Source organism: Gorilla gorilla, chromosome 10 (genome assembly GCF_029281585.2).
Source record: "Gorilla gorilla gorilla isolate KB3781 chromosome 10, NHGRI_mGorGor1-v2.1_pri, whole genome shotgun sequence".
In the NCBI taxonomy this organism is placed as follows: domain Eukaryota; kingdom Metazoa; phylum Chordata; class Mammalia; order Primates; family Hominidae; genus Gorilla; species Gorilla gorilla.
The window spans coordinates 87515734-87525861 of NC_073234.2; the positions used below are offsets into that span (position 1 = coordinate 87515734).

General features: G+C 36.6%; 1 long non-coding RNA gene across 1 annotated transcript; it reads right to left on the reverse strand.

Annotated features, from left to right (window-relative positions):
- Window positions 1-840: 840 nt before the first annotated feature.
- Window positions 841-9062, reverse strand: LOC129526007 (uncharacterized). Its single transcript, XR_008670572.1, has 3 exons — window positions 8995-9062; window positions 8576-8728; window positions 841-1013 (listed from the first exon to the last, which is right to left on the reverse strand). It is a non-coding gene; the product is annotated as an uncharacterized lncRNA (long non-coding RNA).
- Window positions 9063-10128: the final 1066 nt, after the last annotated feature.

The window sequence follows — 10128 nt, forward strand, 5'->3', positions numbered from 1 at the left end:
ATAACAGAGTTGTAAGATTCAAATCCTATAGCTTATACTTATTATAGATTTTTTTGGGAAAATTTTAGGGAGGCAGAGAGATATCAAAAGAATAAAGTAGAAAATTGGAATAAGGAGAGATCAATATTTTTGGCTAAGATTTTGAAGTTTGGTTATTCCCTAATTTAGCCTAACTCTGTTAAGCTTCTAGTCAATTTCATGTACTGCCCCTACACAAGAGGTGACTTGAGGACCCCTCTAGACTCCAGACCCTCTGAGAAGAGTTGTAACAGGGATCACCTCAAATACTTGTAGGAGTGAAGTAGTTAACCTAATGGAGTGAAGCATGCTGGGAGGTGATAAAACATGCTGGGAGGAGAGTGAAGTGTGCTGGGAAGGGAGTAAAGCATGCTGGGAGGTGAGTGAAGCATGCTGGGAGGGAAACACAGGAGGGAAATGAAGCATGCCGATCCAAGCATGTGCCATTAAAGGAAGCAGCAGTTATTAGGCCAGCTGATGGCTAGTAACCCTGCTCTGGTGTTGCCACATCTTCTGCTTTTTCAAATATTGACAACTGGCTAAAATGTCCTCTGGTCTCTGTCTTTGCTTATGTCATAGCCACATCCTATCATTTATGTTGTTAGACTCATACAACTATGGAAGCTACTACCAAAATTTTCATTAAGAAATAATCAACAGTTCATAAAGTTTCCATTTTTAGTAATTCCAGAACTCTGTCTTATTAATTTTGAGTGAAAATATAAAATGCAGAGTGGATGAGGTATTTGTACTGGCCTCAACAGTACTGTCTCTTTCAGCAAGAACCTATATGGGAAGCCAGTTAATCATGATGGTTGCTTGGTGAGATGACTGAAATCAGATTTTGATTTTAATTTGCATCCAACTCCATGGTAGGTCTTAGATGTGCCTGGGTTCTTATTTCTTTGCTGCTAGTATTCCCCTTTGGTCTATCAGTGAGATCCCTTGTCCTCTGGTTTCCTGTTTCTGGCCAGTGGGGATCCTTGACAGGAGATCTGAGGAAAGGAGAGTAAGGTCATGTATTTATTCATTTAGATGCCTCAGGGAGAATGCACATTACAGAGTTGTTGAGAAGTTTCAATAATATGAATTTGGCATAGTCCCTGGTATATGTACACTCTCAAAAATACTTTTCTAAATTAATTTTTGTTTTTATAAGAGTAATTAATATAGCTTAGAAAGTCAAACACTATTTTCCTATTTCTACTATGGGAAGCTGGTGTCCCTTTGGGCCTAAGATTGGTTTTAGCTTCACTTCTTCTAGTTCGGTATTTCTGCATTATCCTTTCTGGCTCGCTATCTCCACTTGGAACATTAAAATGAATTTCTTTTTATATAAACCCTCCTGGAATTATTCTAATGTGAATGTGCCATCCACTTCCTGTGGGAATCCTGACCATTCAATACTTGAAACCATTATCATCTCTAAGCCCCATTTCAGGTAGAGCGGTCCTAACATGCAATTCGGAATATACCACTTCCCTTCTAAACAGTCTATGTATGTCCATTAGGTTAGACATTTGTTAATTGTATCATTTAGAATCTTTTATTCTAATAAAATGTTTATTTATCTATATTATTACATTTCTGAATACTCCATTTGGTTCTTTTTTATGTTTCCCATTCCTTTGTTAGAGTGTTTAGATTTTTCCTTTGGGTTTCAGCTATTTAATATTTTTATTATTTTAAACATATTTTATATGTTTTAAAATTTTATTTCTGTAATCTCAAGTTTTCATAGTTCCAATCCTACTGTTTTTAAGTTTGCTATCTCTTACACATAGTGAACTATTATGTCTTTTATAATGCTTATTGCCAGTTCATCTTTGTGTGTGTATGAGAGAGAAAGAGAGAGAGAGAGAGAGAGAGAGAGAGGAGAGACAGAGAATGGTCTAGGCCGTGTGTAGTGGCTCACACCTGTAATCCCAGCACTTTGGGAGGCCAAGGCAGGCAGATCACGAGGTCAGGAGATCGAGACTATCCTGGCGAACACGGTGAAATCCCGTCTCTACTAAAAAAACAAAAAACAAAAAATTAGCCGCGCGTGGTGGCAGGCGCCTGTAGTCCCAGCTACTCGGTTGGCTGAGGCAGGAGAATGGCGTGAACCCAGGAGGCGGAGCTTGCAGTGAGCAGAGATCGCGCCACTGCACTCCAGCCTGGGCAACAGGGCGAGACTCTGTCTCAAAAAAAAAAAAAAAAAAAAAGAATGGTCTAATGGTGCAGCATGTGGGAGCGTCACTGCAATTCACTCATTTATTTAAGAAGCCCTAGGAATATCAAAAGTCTGAACCTATTTTATGTTATTTTATATTTATTGGCTCTGAGGTTCTGAACACCACACACCAGCACAGGCCTATTTTTTGGTGTGTGATATTTCTAATAAACTTTCTTAGTTGTTTACTCACTTGGAGCTCAGGAAGAGTTAAAGTCAATTACCATCTGCCTGTACTAGTGGACAAATTTTTTCTATTATACCCCTAAGTGAGCATGACCTGGGTTTATGAGGATATCTCGGTTGCAAGTCTCCACATGCATAGGCCAGACACATTCTTTTTCCCTTGTGTGTGTCAGGTCCTAAAATAGTTTAGTAAGATTAGCTGCTCTCCCTTTGACCCATCCCCGCTTTCCCAATCATAGCATCAGCTTATGTCATTATATGGTGGTTTGAGGATCTCCATATTATTACATGGTAGTTTAGGGGAATCTTGTTTGGCACCTGATTATTTCACTTTGATTTTTTTCTGAGTTTAGTAATGCATTTCAAGAATGTTAAATTACAGCCAGATATCTTAGGATTTGCTATGGAAGGGTTTCAGGTTATCTAGTCTGTTATATTTTTTGAACCATACACTCTTGAATTGACTCACTAGTCTTCTCAGTCTTTCTTTTCTAGCAAAGTAGCCATATAATTGGTAGATTCAATAGCATGTTTCTATTTTCCTCCTACATGGCTGTTGCAGCATTTGATACTCTCGTCCACATTTTCCTTCATCTAATACCCTATCTCTTTGCTTCCAGGGTATTTCTCACTTCTGACTCACCTTCAGTCTCTCAATTTACCTGAATCTTCTCCTATCCACCCCTCCATTGCTGTGCTTCCTGTTATTTTTTTCTATGTAAATTATCTCTTTTCTCTTACACATTCTCCCTGGGTGATTATATAAAATCATAAATTAAGCAATCACTTTTTGTTTGATGCCTCCCTGTGTTTTTCCTACTAGTCAAATTCTTTCCTGAGCTCAAAACTCCTGACTTAATTGATTAATTATTTCCAGCTGATGTCCCTCAGGCATCTCAAAGATGCCCAAATTTAAATTCATTACTTTTCTTGCAATTTCTTCCCACTTTTCTATTTAAATTCTCAGTATCATTGTCAAATTAGAAAGGAATAAGATTGGGTCTTTAAGGTCAGTAACTATCTTTGAATAAAAGACTTTGATAATACCAAAATGTATGCTTATATATATCGGAAACTATATAATGAGCTTCCTATATACTTTTTTTCCTCACTAGTATTTTCAATGTTTATGTTTATTGGGTTGAGTTGCTTTGTCCTATGTCAGGCCATGAAAAACAGCTGTTCAAAATTTAAAGGCAAAAAGGTCAAGATTAAGTGGATTTGCCATCTTTATTTCTTTTCACACTTTCTAGGAAGGGTGCTAAATAAACTATGATGTATAATATTTTTACAATGAGGACATAAAATAACATTGTATGTTGGTAAAATAGCTGTAAATTGTTACAGATAATGGAAAAGATGTTATTGTCCTTTCAAGGAACTTGTTTGATAAATGATCTGAGCTAATCCCTCCATAGCATATGTTTCAGCCACTCAGACTGCTTATTCCTCAAACAATCCATGAACTTCCACTTTGGGTGTTTGTTCATGCTTTTTCATGCCCTTTGGTACATCAAAATTTTACTCACTATTGAAAACTCAGGTCAAATGCTGCCATGGCTCTGAAGCTATAATCCTCTGGATTAGAATTAATACTCTTTCCTGCACCCTTCCCTTCGTGTACCAAAGCACTGTTTTTTTTTCTTTTTGTTTTTGTTTTTGAGAAAATGTTTTATGCTAAAAAACATATAACATAAACTTATTCTTTTAAAGTTTTTAAGTGTATAATATTGTTAACTATATGTACATCATTGTACAGCAGATCTCTAGAACTGTTTCATTTTTCATGACAAACTTTATACCCACTGAAAAACAACTCTCCATTTCCCTCTTCCCCCAGCCCTTGGCAACCATTATTCTACCTTATTTTTCTATGAATTTGATTACTTTAGATACCCCATGTAAGTAGAAACATGTAGTATTTGTCTTAATGTGACTGGCTTATTTCACTTAACATAATATCTTCAAGGTTCATTCATGTTGTGGCATATGACAGAGTTTTCCTTTTTTAAACAAGGCTAAGTAGTATTCCATTCTATGTCCATACTATATTTTCTTTATCAGTTTATCAATTGATAGACATTGAGGTTGCTTTCACATTCTGAATAATGCTGCAATGAACGTGGATGTTCAAATATCTCTTTGAGATCCTGTTTTTAATGGTTTTGAGTATATACCCAGAAACGGGATTATTGGATTTTATGGTAGTTCCGTTTTTAATTTTTTGAGAAGACTCCATGCTGTTTTCCATAGTAGCTGTGCCCTTTTATAATCCCACAAATACTGCACAAGGGTTTCAATTTTTCCACATCCTCACCAGCACCTGTGATTTTTCTGTTTTTTGATGGTGGCCATCCTAACAGGTGTGGCATGATATCTCATTATGCCAAAGGACAGATTTTTTTTTTTTTTTTTTTTTTTTTTTTTTTTTGAGATGGAGTCTTGCTGTGTCATGCAGGCTGGAGTGCAATGGTGCTATCTGGGCTCACTGCAAGGTCCGCCTCCAGGGTTCAAGTGATTCTCCTCCTTCAGCCTCCCAAGTAGCTGGGATTACTAGGATTACTGGGATTACAGCCTTCAAGTACTTTTTTGTATTTTTAGTAGAGACAGGATTTCACCATGTTGGCCAGACTGGTATTGAACTCCTGACCTCAGGCGATCCACCCGCCTCAACCTTCCAAAGTTCTAGGATTATAGGTGTGAGCCACCACACCCAGCAGGACTGATTGTTATTTAATTCTGTCTTGCATTTGAGTTAGTTGTTTACATGTCTATTTCTTCACTAATCATAGAGTAGAAACTTTATTTGTAGTAACCTCATAGTGCCTAGTACCTAGTACTATGTGTTCAATGCATATTTATATTTAATTCCTGTTAGCAGGTTATCTATGTCCTGTTGGTTATATATCTGTCAGCATGTATAGAAAGTGCTGATCTTTTCAACACCAGCCATATACTTCTTTTTTAATAGAAAAATATGGACTGTGTTTCATTATTATCCCTTTTCCCATGGAATTATATTTTGTTGGGGTAATTATTCTATTACTGTTCCAAAATGAAAATTTTAAAAAAGAAAATTAATACATAATTATATTGCTTTGTGTGTAATAGCTTTATTTTAACATGAAATGTTACATTCTACAAATCAACATGTAAATACTTATATATAATATGTTTATCTACATATAATAATACATATAGGAGAAAGTATTTTGCATATGATGAATTGAACTTGACACTAATGACAACTCAAAGTAAAGAAACTTGTTGAAAGCAACTGGAACTACATGATTTATTGAACACAATGGGATGAAAATAAGACTTTTTACCTTTCTCTTTTAGTGTTATACTCTAAGGTTCTCAACATTTTCTATTACAGCTTGCTAAAGTGAATCAATAAATCTCTACATTTTACTTGCAATGTTATTTTATCTTTCTCTTGGACATCTGCTCATACTTCATCCTTTTGAGAAATTTTAAAAGGCTGTTTCCCCCCTAAGATTGCCTGTTATAGCTGATGACCAGAAAAGATATGTGCAAAATAGAAAATGGGAGGACAGCAGGCCTATTACATAAGGTCCAGTCTCATTAGCTTAGATCAAAAGTGCTTATTCTGTTTTTTATCCCATGTAACCTGATCCTTGGAATCTGACTTTAGGCAAACAAAGAAAGCACAAGCTTAGTGGGACAATTAAAAGGTCACAGTTGAATTTTTTAGGACTTGAATTGAACCTTGTCTAGAGTGACAAGGTTGGGTACCATATGTCAATACTAGTGAAAAAAAAGCACAAAAAAATTGCACAATAGGAGATAGAATTCCCTAACAAAAAGGACAGCAACTTTAGTATATGGCTAGAATTAAATGTTTATGCAATAATTACAAAAATTAACCTCAAAAAAGGCACCAATAGATTATAAGCAATTCTGGTAAAATGTCTATGTTGCCCTTTATTAGTAGAATATGTCAGCAGCTGTGTTTGACATGATGGAACAGGATGGTTTATGTTGCATTGCACTTACTCTTCCCTATTCCTTTGTATACAGCAAACTAGGATATCTGCAGGCCTCACCATTCTCTGCAAGCAATGAAGCCACATTAACATTAATGCGTGCATTTTGCTGCTTTGTAGCGCTTTTCTGTACAACTGTGGGACATCAATTTTTTCCTTCTCCCATTTTAAATCTGCCCTGTTTATTTCTAGGCATCTCTGGGAGGGTTCTTATAACGTCTGAAGAAGAATCCCATTAATCTGCTTTTGTCTCTGATGTCAGTTGCTCATGAGTCACTGTTGGAAGTGTCTCAGCACTGTCGCTGGTGCTGGTGCCGTGCTGAGCATCTCAGACCATTCTGCTGCCCCCTCCATAACTGTCCCACATTTTAGCGCTTGGGCTTTACTAGGCCTGTGTAAATCGTAAGTCTCATGGAGTTCCTCTTAAACATAGCCTTTCTAGCTTCTACCTTCAACCTTCAGCTATTCGCTGATTTCTACCTTCCATATTCCACCCTCTGCCCTTTACACACACACTCACACACACATTCACACACACACATCCCTCATACCCTTTACACAGTTCAGACATTCAAGAGTCAAACCTCCCCTTGAACCTAAAACAAGAGTGCTTCCTCATTTCAACTTAAACAAATGGGTTCGGAGGAGGAGGGGCAGGGCACATTCCACGTATTTGCAGTTATTGTTCAGGTTCCACATGAATATCCAACCTGATATTCATGATATAAGAGACAGGGAAAATCAGGGTAGAACAGGTTAGATAGGGAAATGAGAGTATAAAATAGGAAGAGATGAGCTCAGTCATTGCAGCCTCTTGGAAAGTAAAAGGAATGGCAGTGGCAAACTGTTGTGCTTAGGAGTACAGACTGCTGGGTTTCAAATCTAGCTCTACTACTTATATGATTTGGGGTAAGTTACTAAAATCCTCTGCATCTATTTTTTTCTGATCTGCAAATTGGGAATAATAATAGTATCTATCTCACAGGGTTTTAGTGAAGATTAAATTAGTAAATATATGCAAAGTACTTATGAAGGGCAATATACCTATTGACTATTATTAATTATTATTGTTTGCCATGAAAACTATCAATGAATCCTAGATTCTATATCCATGCCTTAATCAGGAGGTGAATTAATTCTTGTGTATATGCCCGTCTTGAAGCCACGATCAACATTTCTGAATCCGGAGACAGTTGTGTTCAGCAGGTTGTTAAAACATCCCACTCTTCTTAGAGTCTGAAACCCCCAACCCTGTTCATCATTGCTATTCTTTGATTTCACTAGGCTCCTATGCCATAGATAATCCCTGCCTTTCTGTGGCTCCGAGCCTGCTACCCCTGCCTTCTTGACGTTTTCAGATTGGCCGCCTCGTCTATTTCTCATCATAGAGGATCTTCCACATGTCTTCTGCTTAGCTGGACTTGTGGTCTTGGTCTCTCTGAGTCAGTCCTCTCCTGTTGAAGCTGTACCCTGCCATGACAGGACTGAATATTTGGAAATTATAAGCAGATGGATTGTGATGAATATGATCTATTTTGCCCTCGCTCATCTCAGTATCAGGTGGCTGCTCAGCCATCTGGGGTCTTCTTGAGGACACTCTCCCAGGCCTCCCTCTGACCATATGCACTCCCGTCCAGATGGTGACATGGTTCCCCAGAGTCCTGAATCAATGTAATGGGAGATGGCAGGCCTATGCTGATTTTGCCTAGGGTCTAATACAAGCATGCAGTTTTTAAATTTTATTTTCTAATTTGGGGAAAAGGAACAAACCCTATGTGAAAATCATGTTCACAATGTGGTTTCAAATTCTCTCACAGGAAGTCTAAGTTTGTGTGATTAAATTAACATTCATAAATGCCAAGGCAAGGAAACAAATTAATTTAACTGTTGGAAAAGATAGAGATGATTTTGGATCATCTAATAAGCTAATGTATTTGATGATTTACTTCACTGATCTGATTTCTCTGTGTAAAGATTCTTGCTACATTAAAATAGGGGTAAACATGTTTATTCTGTTAAGATTCAACTTGGTAAGAGGTGGAGACCAGTTGCTTTCACTTAAGGTTAAAATAACTACTTTACACTCTATTCCAGAACTAACTTACTTTCAAACAAATTATGGTTACAAGAACAGTACATATTTGCTTACAGTTATCTCTGCTTATACAGTGTGTTTTCTGATGCATTTATGCAAGTGTTGATTAAATCCTTCATGCTGGTTGAATGCTTATTATCATTGAATTGTTGGTTAAGAAAATCAGAGAAAAATGTTCCAGGATCAAGACATAGACATTGTTGAGGCCTAAAAAAGAATAAATGATAAGGACATTATTTAAGAGGTTGAAAATTTATAACAACTGCAAGGGGAACAGTTTATGGATGTTTTTCCAGTTAATTTTAAAACCTTAACTATTTAAAGTTTCAATATTAATATTTTAAAATATGAGCTTTGTAATATCTAGAACCACAATGATTGTAAGTTCTATAAGATTGATCTATCTGTCTATCTATCTATCTATCTATCTACTTTCTGATAAAGTAGCATATCTATCTTTTGGGTGTGTGTACCTTTAGCGTATGACATTAAAAGTTTTAGTAACATTCTTCTCAGTAACATGGCTTCTTCTTGACATGACAGTATTCTGATGATGATCTCCATTGTTTCCCTTGTGCATCACATTGTTTCCCTTGTGCATCATCTATGTTCAGTGTGTCTGCTATTGTTTATTTCTTGCCCTGCAGATTAAGCTCAGTGAAAAGGAAAGAAAGGTTAGGAAAGGAGAGAAAACTAATAAAGGACAGAAAGATCAGGATAACAGCAATAATGTTGTCCAAATAATGTTCACTATTTGTGTTAATGGATAATATTTTTAAAAAGAGAAAATTATGACTCCTACAAATATGAAATGAATATATGTCAAAAATTTTATTTAACTTTTTAATTAGTGAGAACCAGTAAGATGTTACGACTGGTTAAAAGGAGAATTTAACTTACAATAATTTATATTTTCCTTTGGACAAAGTCTATTTGCATTTGTATGAATGGGAATTATTTGCATAACTTTGAACAAGAAACATTTTCATTACTATCAGTTTTCTAAATAGTATAGTCAAAACAACCAAAGGTAGAGATAATCTTAATGGTTGAGGGTTGACACCAACTTCTTTTCTTTTTCCTTTTTCTTTCAACTATTTTTAAATCATTCATAATACTTTCTGATTCATACACATAGTGCCTAAATCTCAACATAACATTCATAAGGCAAAAAATTTCAAAAGGAGTGTTGCTTTATTTCAAAACTAATGAAATTTTAGAACCTTAGCAGCTGGCTGGCCATGTAATTGATGCCTATCCATTGATTCGACCACCCTCCTAGACCTGACTCCTGTATTTGTTTCCTCACACTTAAAGAGAACTCAATGAGTCAGGTGAGTACTGTGCAAACAGGAACCCTCTGTCTTTTTCCTGCTTCCGGACAAAGCTTTGCTTGCCAGCCCAACTCTTTTGGATTACAGAGGTTCCACACTAGGAGTGGCAAGCAGAGAAGACCAGAGACCACCATTCCCGGCTCTGTTGCAATGGTGCTAAGGTTCTGCCCAAAGGGAAGGCAAACCATGAGGATGAAGGGCTTCATAGTTCTGGTTGAAGGGACTTACTTTGTATGTAACAGATGGAAAAATATATACTGTGCAAAAAGTAAC